The sequence below is a fragment of the Scyliorhinus torazame genome, chromosome 5 (assembly GCF_047496885.1).
Source record: "Scyliorhinus torazame isolate Kashiwa2021f chromosome 5, sScyTor2.1, whole genome shotgun sequence".
Lineage (NCBI taxonomy): Eukaryota > Metazoa > Chordata > Chondrichthyes > Carcharhiniformes > Scyliorhinidae > Scyliorhinus > Scyliorhinus torazame.
In genome coordinates, this window is record NC_092711.1 from 123,169,821 (window position 1) to 123,180,289 (window position 10,469).

The following is a 10,469-nucleotide window of genomic DNA, read 5'->3' on the forward strand; positions in this document are numbered from 1 at the left end:
CGTATGTTCGAGGATTATGAGGATTGGTCTCTCATGAGCCACTAAAATAAATTCCACATTAAGTCACAAGCACTGAATTTTCGACAGGCAATGAGAAGAAAAGGACCTTCTTATTTTGGATATGCGGAGCTAGTTCATCCACAACAGAATTTCATGCATTTACAAATGCAGATAAACCTACTTATTCACCATCTCAAACATGTCTAAATGAACGACAAATGCAACTTACTGCGGATGCTTCATTCTGAAACAAAAACAGAACATACTGGACAATCTCAGCAGGACTGACGGCCTCTGTGGAGCGAGATGGCAGCGGTCGTTCCGGGCCTGGGTGACTCTTTGTCAAAGCTGGAGAACTGGAAATGGGGTCAGATTCAGACAAATGTGGATGGGGCGGGGTTGGCCTGCCCTATTGGGCCTCGATAGAGTGGTCAGCAATAGGTGGAAAATGACGAAAATGTCTCGGACAGAAAGAAAAAGGGAATGTAAATGAGGCTAATCAAGGCTAACAAAGGTGCTGATAGTGGTGCCTCAAGAGATCAGAATGTGTTAATAGCAGAACAAGGTAAGCAGTGTGTCAGCGAACAATTGGCGACAGGGTTGCTCAAGGAGGATGGTATGGGCTGGGGGAGGGGGGCAATGCTGAGGGTAAAACATACCAATGGAAGGAATGAAAATAACTTGATGGAAATAAACAGATGGTGGAGGGAGAAGAGAGATTACACAGTCTGATGTTGTTGAACTGAATAAAATGAAACATACAGAGAGCTGCCTGAATCTACTGGAATAAGTCAATAGAGGTAAGTGAATGTCATACCCCTAGACCAACGAGCCCCGGGAAAGTAACAGAAGCACGCTGTTATTGCCATCGAAAGTCGATCTAACAGCTGCGGAAAATACTGGAACAACTCAGCGAGTCAGGCGGAATTTGTCGACAGGACAACAAAGCTTGTCTTTCACCATCACCTTTCATTAAAACCGGGACGGGTTAGAAATGTCGGACGTTTTAACCAAGTCAAATCCTGGTGGGAGCAAACAGAACAACAGGAAAGCGCTCTGACAGGGTGCAAGTCAGGAGAGATTAAATGAGAAAAGGCCTAGGGTTCCCTGGCCACAGAGTGAGGTGAGCATCGAATGAGAGAATAATTACACCACAGTATGAGGCCATTCCAGCCGCTGTGTCTGTGCCAGCTCTCAACAACTACCGCCCGGATACAAAGAAGAAGTGGAAACAAGATTCAAACCCAAATCTGCGATGGAAGGACACACAGAATGGGGGCAGCATTTACAGTGTGAGACTGTTGCACACACTATGAGTGTGAAAGCTGTATTGAGCCCAGTGGAAAGATGCGCTGCTGTTCCTCGAGTGTTTGTTGAGCTTCTTTGGAACATTTCAGGAGGCCGAGGTCCGGAAGGTCAGCGTTAAGATGCAACTCTCCAGTCAGTTCAATTCTCCACTTTGGCTCTGTGGATTAGATGGGTCACGTCCCTGTGAAGTTAACGCAGATCATGTTAAGTTCGATCTAATTTCTACATCTCGTGGTTTTATATGTTGAAACATCTGTTTTTGAAAGAAACAGCAGTCGTCTTGTAATAACTGGCCTAGCCTCTCAGCCTCACCATGCGAATCTGCAGCAACACAGTGAGGTTGCACATTGTACACGGCCGTTGACTGCCAGCTGTTTCTGTAGTGTAGTGGTTATCACATTCGCCTAACACGCGAAAGGTCCCCTGTTCGAAACCGGGCAGAAACATCTCGTACTTCCAGTTTCGTCTGTTGCTGACTATTGCCGCAATCTCGTAACTGGTCTTCATCAACGAGGAATAGCAAAATGCATGCACCCGTCTGGTTGTAGTTATTTACGAAAGCCCTGCATTCTCCATTTGACTTCCACTTGAAGCAAAACATAACTTATCTTCAGGTCTGTAAAGTTCGATTCCTGATTGTTTTATAAGTTGAGACATCGCTTTTAAAGAAACGGCTGTCTTCTTGTAATAAGTGACATGGCCTCTCAGACGAACCATGAGAAGCTGCAGCAACACAGTGAGGTTGAACATTGCACAAGTCCATTGATTACTGCACCGCCAGCGGTTTCTGTAGTGTAGTAGTTAGCACATTCCCCTAACAGGCGAAAGGTCCCCGGGGCCATACCGGGTAGAAACATCAAGTGCTTCTCATGTTGTGTGAGGAATGTTTGCACAAAGTACTTGTGTTCCCCATCTCGTATGTTCGAGGATTATGAGGTTTAGTCTCTCATGAGCCACTAAAATAATTCCACATTAAGTCACAAGCACTGAATTTTCGACAGGCAATGAGAAGAAAAGGACCTTCTTATTTTGGATATGCGGAGCTAGTTCATCCACAACAGAATTTCATGCATTTACAAATGCAGATAAACCTACTTATTCACCATCTCAAACATGTCTAAATGAACGACAAATGCAACTTACTGCGGATGCTTCATTCTGAAACAAAAACAGAACATACTGGACAATCTCAGCAGGACTGACGGCCTCTGTGGAGCGAGATGGCAGCGGTCGTTCCGGGCCTGGGTGACTCTTTGTCAAAGCTGGAGAACTGGAAATGGGGTCAGATTCAGACAAATGTGGATGGGGCGGGGTTGGCGTGCCCTATTGGGCCTCGATAGAGTGGTCAGCAATAGGTGGAAAATGACGAAAATGTCTCGGACAGAAAGAAAAAGGGAATGTAAATGAGGCTAATCAAGGCTAACAAAGGTGCTGATAGTGGTGCCTCAAGAGATCAGAATGTGTTAATAGCAGAACAAAGTAAGCAGTGTGTCAGCGAACAATTGGCGACAGGGATCAGATTGCTCAAGTAGGATGGTATGGGATGGGGGGAGGGGGGCAATGCTGAGGGTAAAACATGCCAATGGAAGGAATGAAAATAACTTGATGGAAATAAACAGATGGTGGAGGGAGAAGAGAGATTACACAGTCTGATGTTGTTGAACTGAATAAAATGAAACATACAGAGAGCTGCCTGAATCTACTGGAATAAGTCAATAGAGGTAACTGAATGTCATACCCCTAGACCAACGAGCCCCGGGAAAGTAACAGAAGCACGCTGTTATTGCCATCGAAAGTCGATCTAACAGCTGCGGAAAATACTGCAACAACTCAGCGAGTCAGGCGGAATTTGTCGACAGGACAACAAAGCTTGTCTTTCACCATCACCTTTCATTAAAACCGGGACGGGTTAGAAATGTCGGACGTTTTAACCAAGTCAAATCCTGGTGGGAGCAAACAGAACAACAGGAAAGCGCTCTGACAGGGTGCAAGTCAGGAGAGATTAAATGAGAAAAGGCCTAGGGTTCCCTGGCCACAGAGTGAGGTGAGCATCGAATGAGAGAATAATTACACCACAGTATGAGGCCATTCCAGCCGCTGTGTCTGTGCCAGCTCTCAACAACTACCGCCCGGATACAAAGAAGAAGTGGAAACAAGATTCAAACCCAAATCTGCGATGGAAGGACACACAGAATGGGGGCAGCATTTACAGTGTGAGACTGTTGCACACACTATGAGTGTGAAAGCTGTATTGAGCCCAGTGGAAAGATGCGCTGTTGTTCCTCGAGTGTTTGTTGAGCTTCTTTGGAACATTTCAGGAGGCCGAGGTCCGGAAGGTCAGCGTTAAGATGCAACTCTCCAGTCAGTTCAATTCTCCACTTTGGCTCTGTGGATTAGATGGGTCACGTCCCTGTGAAGTTAACGCAGATCATGTTAAGTTCGATCTAATTTCTACATCTCGTGGTTGTATATGTTGAAACATCTGTTTTTGAAAGAAACAGCAGTCGTCTTGTAATAAGTGGCCTAGCCTCTCAGCCTCACCATGCGAATCTGCAGCAACACAGTGAGGTTGCACATTGTACACGTCCGTTGATTGCCAGCTGTTTCTGTAGTGTCGTGGTTATCACATTCGCCTCACACGCGAAAGGTCCTCGGTTCGAAACCGGGCAGAAACATCTCGTACTACCGGGTTAGTCTGTTGCTGACTATTGCCGCAATCTCGTAACTGGTCTTCATCAACGAGGAATAGCTAAATGCATGCACCCGTATGGTTGTGGTTATTTTTGAAAGCCCTGCCTTCTCAATTTGACTTCCACTTGAAGCAAAACAAAACTTATCTTCAGGTCTGTAAAGTTCGATTCCTGATTGTTTTATAAGTTGAGACATCGGTTTTAAAGAAACGGCTGTCTTCTTGTAGTAAGTGACATGGCCTCTCAGACGAACCATGAGAAGCTGCAGCAACACAGTGAGGTTGAACATTGCACAAGTCCATTGATTACTGCACCGCCAGGGGTTTCTGTAGTGTAGTGGTTAGCACATTCCCCTAACATGCGAAAGGTCCTCGGGGCCATACCGGGTAGAAACATCAAGTGCTTCTCATGTTGTGTGAGGAATGTTTGCACAAAGTACTTGTGTTCCCCATCTCGTATGTTCGAGGATTATGAGGATTAGTCTCTCATGAGCCACTAAAATAAATTCCACATTAAGTCACAAGCACTGAATCTTCGACAGGCAATGAGAAGAAAAGGACCTTCTTATTTTAGATATGCGGAGCTAGTTCATCCACAACAGAATTTCATGCATTTACAAATGCAGATAAACCTACTTATTCACCATCTCAAACATGTCTAAATGAACGACAAATGCAACTTACTGCGGATGCTTCATTCTGAAACAAAAACAGAACATACTGGACAATCTCAGCAGGACTGACGGCCTCTGTGGAGCGAGATGGCAGCGGTCGTTCCGGGCCTGGGTGACTCTTTGTCAAAGCTGGAGAACTGGAAATGGGGTCAGATTCAGACAAATGTGGATGGGGCGGGGTTGGCGTGCCCTATTGGGCCGCGATAGAGTGGTCAGCAATAGGTGGAAAATGACGAAAATGTCTCGGAGAGAAAGAAAAAGGGAATGTAAATGAGGCTAATCAAGGCTAACAAAGGTGCTGATAGTGGCGCCTCAAGAGATCAGAATGTGTTAATAGCAGAACAAAGTAAGCAGTGTGTCAGCGAACAATTGGCGACAGGGATCAGATTGCTCAAGTAGGATGGTATGGGCTGGGGGGAGGGGGGCAATGCTGAGGGTAAAACATGCCAATCGAAGGAATGAAAATAACTTGATGGAAATAAACAGATGGTGGAGGGAGAAGAGAGATTACACAGTCTGATGTTGTTGAACTGAATAAAATGAAACATACAGAGAGCTGCCTGAATCTACTGGAATAAGTCAATAGAGATAAGTGAATGTCCACACATAGACAAGCTTTTAGACAATGTCCCGATTGTCTCGCAAACCTATTGGTTCCCTGCCGTGTGAGCTCAGCTTCTCAAAGCAAACCCAATGTGAATGAATCCCGCCGAATGAGCCGCAAAGAAATGAAGAAAACATATCGCCTGACCAACAGAAAACCTTATCAAAGGACTCGTCCGGGATTTGAACCCGGGACCTCCCGCAAGTTTCGAAACCACGACACCCAAAGCGAGAATCATACCCCGAGACCAACGAGCCCCAGTGATGTCATAGAAGCACGCTGTTATAGCCATCGAAAGTTGATCCAACATCTGCGGAAGATACTGGAACAACTCAGCGAGTCAGGCGGGATTTGTCGACAGGACAACACAGGTCGTCTTTCACCATCACTTTTCATTAAAACCGGGGCGGGTTAGAAATGTCGGACGTTTTAACCAAGTCAAATCCTGGTGGGAGCAAACAGAACAACAGGAAAGCGGTCTGACAGGGTGCAAGTCAGGAGAGATTAAATGAGAAAAGGCCTAGGGTTCCCTGGCCACAGAGTGAGGTGAGCATCGAATGAGAGAATAATTACACCACAGTATGAGGCCATTCTAGCCGCTGTGTCTGTGCCAGCTCTCAACAACTACCGCCCGGATACAAAGAAGAAGTGGAAACAAGATTCAAACCCAAATCTGCGATGGAAGTACACACAGAATGGGGGCAGCATTTACAGTGTGAGACTGTTGCACACACTATGAGTGTGAAAGCTGTATTGAGCCCAGTGGAAAGGTGCGCTGCTGTTCCTCGAGTGTTTGTTGAGCTTCTTTGGAACATTTCAGGAGGCCGAGGTCCGGAAGGTCAGCGTTAAGATGCAGCTCTCCAGTCAGTTCAATTCTCCACTTTGGCTCTGTGGATTAGATGGGTCACGTCCCTGTGAAGTTAACGCAGATCATGTTAAGTTCGATCTAATTTCTACATCTCGTGGTTTTATATGTTGAAACATCTGTTTTTGAAAGAAACAGCAGTCGTCTTGTAATAAGTGGCCTGGCCTCTCAGCCTCACCATGCGAATCTGCAGCAACACAGTGAGGTTGCACATTGTACACGTCCGTTGATTGCCAGCTGTTTCTGTAGTGTAGTGGTTATCACATTCGCCTAACACGCGAAAAGTTCGAAACCGAGCAGAAACATCTCGTACTTCCAGTTTAGTCTGTTGCTGACTATTGCCGCAATCTCGTAACTGGTCTTCATCAACGAGGAATAGCAAAATGCATGCACCCGTATGGTTGTGGTTATTTTCGAAAGCCCTGCCTTCTCAATTTAACTTCCACTTCAAGCATAACTTATCTTCAGGTCTGTAAAGTTCGATTCCTGATTGTTCTATAAGTTGAGACATCGGTTTTAAAGAAACGGCTGTCTTCTTGTAATAAGTGGCATGGCCTCTCAGACGAACCATGAGAATCTGCAGCAACACAGTGAGGTTGAACATTGCACAAGTCCATTGATTACTGCACCGCCAGCGGTTTCTGTAGTGTCGTGGTTAGCACATTCGCCTAACATGCGAAAGGTCCCCGGGGCCATACCGGGTAGAAACATCAAGTGCTTCTCATGTTGTGTGAGGAATGTTTGCACAAAGTACTTGTGTTCCACATCTCGTATGTTCGAGGATTATGAGGATTAGTCTCTCATGAGCCACTAAAATAAATTCCACATTAAGTCACAAGCACTGAATTTTCGACAGGCAATGAGAAGAAAAGGACCTTCTTATTTTGGATATGCGGAGCTAGTTCATCCACAACAGAGTTTCATGCATTTACTAATGCAGATAAACCTACTTATTCACCATCTCAAACATGTCTAAATGAACGACAAATGCAATTTACTGCGGATGCTTCATTCTGAAACAAAAACAGAACATACTGGACAATCTCAGCAGGACTGACGGCCTCTGTGGAGCGAGATGGCAGCGGTCGTTCCGGGCCTGGGTGACACTTTGTCAAAGCTGGAGAACTGGAAATGGGGTCAGATTCAGACAAATGTGGATGGGGCGGGGTTGGCGTGCCCTATTGGGCCTCGATAGAGTGGTCAGCAATAGGTGGAAAATGACGAAAATGTCTCGGACAGAAAGAAAAAGGGAATGTAAATGAGGCTAATCAAGGCTAACAAAGTTGCTGATAGTGGCGCCTCAAGAGATCAGAATGTGTTAATAGCAGAACAAAGTAAGCAGTGTGTCAGCGAACAATTGGCGACAGGGTTGCTCAAGTAGGATGGTATGGGCTGGGGGGAGGGGGGCAATGCTGAGGGTAAAACATACCAATGGAAGGAATGAAAATAACTTGATGGAAATAAACAGATGGTGGAGGGAGAAGAGAGATTACACAGTCTGATGCTGTTGAACTGAATAAAATGAAACATACAGAGGGCTGCCTGAATCAACTGGAATTAGTCAATAGAGGTAAGTGACTGTCATACCCCTAGACCAACGAGCCCCGGGAAAGTAACAGAAGCACGCTGTTATTGCCATCGAAAGTCGATCTAACATCTGCGGAAAATACTGGAACAACTCAGCGAATCAGGCGGAATTTGTCGACAGGACAACAAAGCTTGTCTTTCACCATCACCTTTCATTAAAACCGGGACGGGTTAGAAATGTCGGACGTTTTAACCAAGTCAAATCCTGGTGGGAGCAAACAGAACAACAGGAAAGCGCTCTGACAGGGTGCAAGTCAGGAGAGATTAAATGAGAAAAGGCCTAGGGTTCCCTGGCCACAGAGTGAGGTGATCATCGAATGAGAGAATAATTACACCACAGTATGAGGCCATTCCAGCCGCTGTGTCTGTGCCAGCTCTCAGCAACTACCGCCCGGATACAAAGACGAAGTGGAAACAAGATTCAAACCCAAATCTGCGATGGTAGTCCACACAGAATGGGGGCAGCATTTACAGTGTGAGACTGTTGCACACACTATGAGTGTGAAAGCTGTATTGAGCCCAGTGGAAAGATGCGCTGCTGTTCCTCGAGTGTTTGTTGAGCTTCTTTGGAACATTTCAGGAGGGCGAGGTCCGGGAGGTCAGCGTTAAGATGCAGCTCTCCAGTCAGTTCAATTCTCCACTTTGGCTCTGTGGATTAGATGGGTCACGTCCCTGTGAAGTTAACGCAGGTCATGTTAAGTTCGATCTAATTTCTACATCTCGTGGTTTTATATGTTGAAACATCTGTTTTTGAAAGAAACAGCAGGCGTCTTGTAATAAGTGGCCTGGCCTCTCAGCCTCACCATGCGAATCTGCAGCAACACAGTGAGGTTGCACATTGTACACGTCCGTTGATTGCCAGCTGTTTCTGTAGTGTAGAGGTTATCACATTCGCCTAACACGCGAAAAGTTCGAAACCGGGCAGAAACATCTCGTACTGCCAGTTTAGTCTGTTGCTGACTATTGCCGCAATCTCGTAACTGGTCTTCATCAACGAGGAATAGCAAAATGCATGCACCCGTATGGTTGTGGTTATTTTCGAAAGCCCTGCCTTCTCAATTTAACTTCCACTTCAAGCATAACTTATCTTCAGGTCTGTAAAGTTCGATTCCTGATTGTTTTATAAGTTGAGACATCGGTTTTAAAGAAACGGCTGTCTTCTTGTAATAAGTGACATGGCCTCTCAGACGAACCATGAGAATCTGCAGCAACACAGTGAGGTTGAACATTGCACAAGTCCATTGATTACTGCACCGCCAGCGGTTTCTGTAGTGTAGTGGTTAGCACATTCCCCTAACATGCGAAAGGTCCCCGGGGCCATACCGGGTAGAAACATCAAGTGCTTCTCATGTTGTGTGAGGAATGTTTGCACAAAGTACTTGTGTTCCCCATCTCGTATGTTCGAGGATTATGAGGATTAGTCTCTCATGAGCCACTAAAATAAATTCCACATTAAGTCACAAGCACTGAATTTTCGACAGGCAATGAGAAGAAAAGGACCTTCTTATTTTGGATATGCGGAGCTAGTTCATCCACAACAGAATTTCATGCATTTACAAATGCAGATAAACCTACTTATTCACCATCTCAAACATGTCTAAATGAACGACAAATGCAACTTACTGCGGATGCTTCATTCTGAAACAAAAACAGAACATACTGGACAATCTCAGCAGGACTGACGGCCTCTGTGGAGCGAGATGGCAGCGGTCGTTCCGGGCCTGGGTGACTCTTTGTCAAAGCTGGGGAACTGGAAATGGGGTCAGATTCAGACAAATGTGGATGGGGCGGGGTTGGCGTGCCCTATTGGGCTCGATAGAGTGGTCAGCAATAGGTGGAAAATGACGAAAATGTCTCGGACAGAAAGAAAAAGGGAATGTAAATGAGGCTAATCAAGGTGCTGATAGTGGCGCCTCAAGAGATCAGAATGTGTTAATCGCAGAAAGTAAGCAGTGTGTCAGCGAACAATTGGCGACAGGGATCAGATTGCTCAAGTAGGATGGTATGGGCTGGGGGAGGGGGGCAATGCTGAGGGTAAAACATATCAATGCAAGGAATTAAAATAAGATGATGGATACAGATGGTGGAGGGGGAAGAAGCAGATGGTGGAGGGGGAAGAGAGGTTACACAGTCTGATGTTGTTGAACTGAATAAAATGAAACATACAGAGAGCTGCCTGAATCTACTGGAATAAGTCAATAGAAGTAAGTGAATATCCACACATAGACAAGCTTTTAGAAAATGTCTTGATTGTCTCGGGAACGTATTGGTTCCCTGCTGTGTGAGCTCAGCTTCTCAAAGGAAACCCAATGTGAATGAATCCCGCCGAATGCGCCACAGAGGCTCAACAAGGAATAGCAAAATGCATGCACCCGGCTGGGCCAGTGGCGCAATGGATAACGCGTCTGACTACGAATCAGGAGATTCCAGGTTCGACTCCTGGCTGGCTCGGATTTCGAACTTTTGCCGTGCGCTTTAACTCACTGGGTGGGACAGCTGATTCTTGATGCAGAGCAAAGTGAGCAGAACGTCTTCAATTCTCGTATCGAAAGTTGATCCGACATCTGCGGAAGATACTGGAACAACTCAGCGAGTCAGGCGGGATTTGTCGACAGGACAACACAGCTCGTCTTTCACCATCACTTTTCATTAAAACCGGGACGGGTTAGAAATGTCGGACGTTTTAACCAAGTCAAATCCCGGTGGGAGCAAACAGAATAACAGGAAAGCGCTCTGACAGGG

The 10,469-nt window shown here is 45.8% G+C and overlaps 3 non-coding genes across 3 annotated transcripts; all 3 read left to right on the forward strand.

The window, feature by feature from the left end:
* The first annotated feature begins 1,681 nt into the window (after positions 1–1,681).
* Positions 1,682–1,754, forward strand: trnav-aac (transfer RNA valine (anticodon AAC)). The gene has a single exon. It is a non-coding gene; the product is annotated as a tRNA-Val (tRNA).
* Positions 1,755–3,910: 2,156 nt separating this feature from the next.
* trnav-cac (transfer RNA valine (anticodon CAC)) lies at positions 3,911–3,983 on the forward strand. The gene has a single exon. It is a non-coding gene; the product is annotated as a tRNA-Val (tRNA).
* A 6,122-nt stretch (positions 3,984–10,105) lies between these two features.
* Positions 10,106–10,178, forward strand: trnar-acg (transfer RNA arginine (anticodon ACG)). Its single transcript has one exon. It is a non-coding gene; the product is annotated as a tRNA-Arg (tRNA).
* The last annotated feature ends 291 nt before the right edge of the window (positions 10,179–10,469 follow it).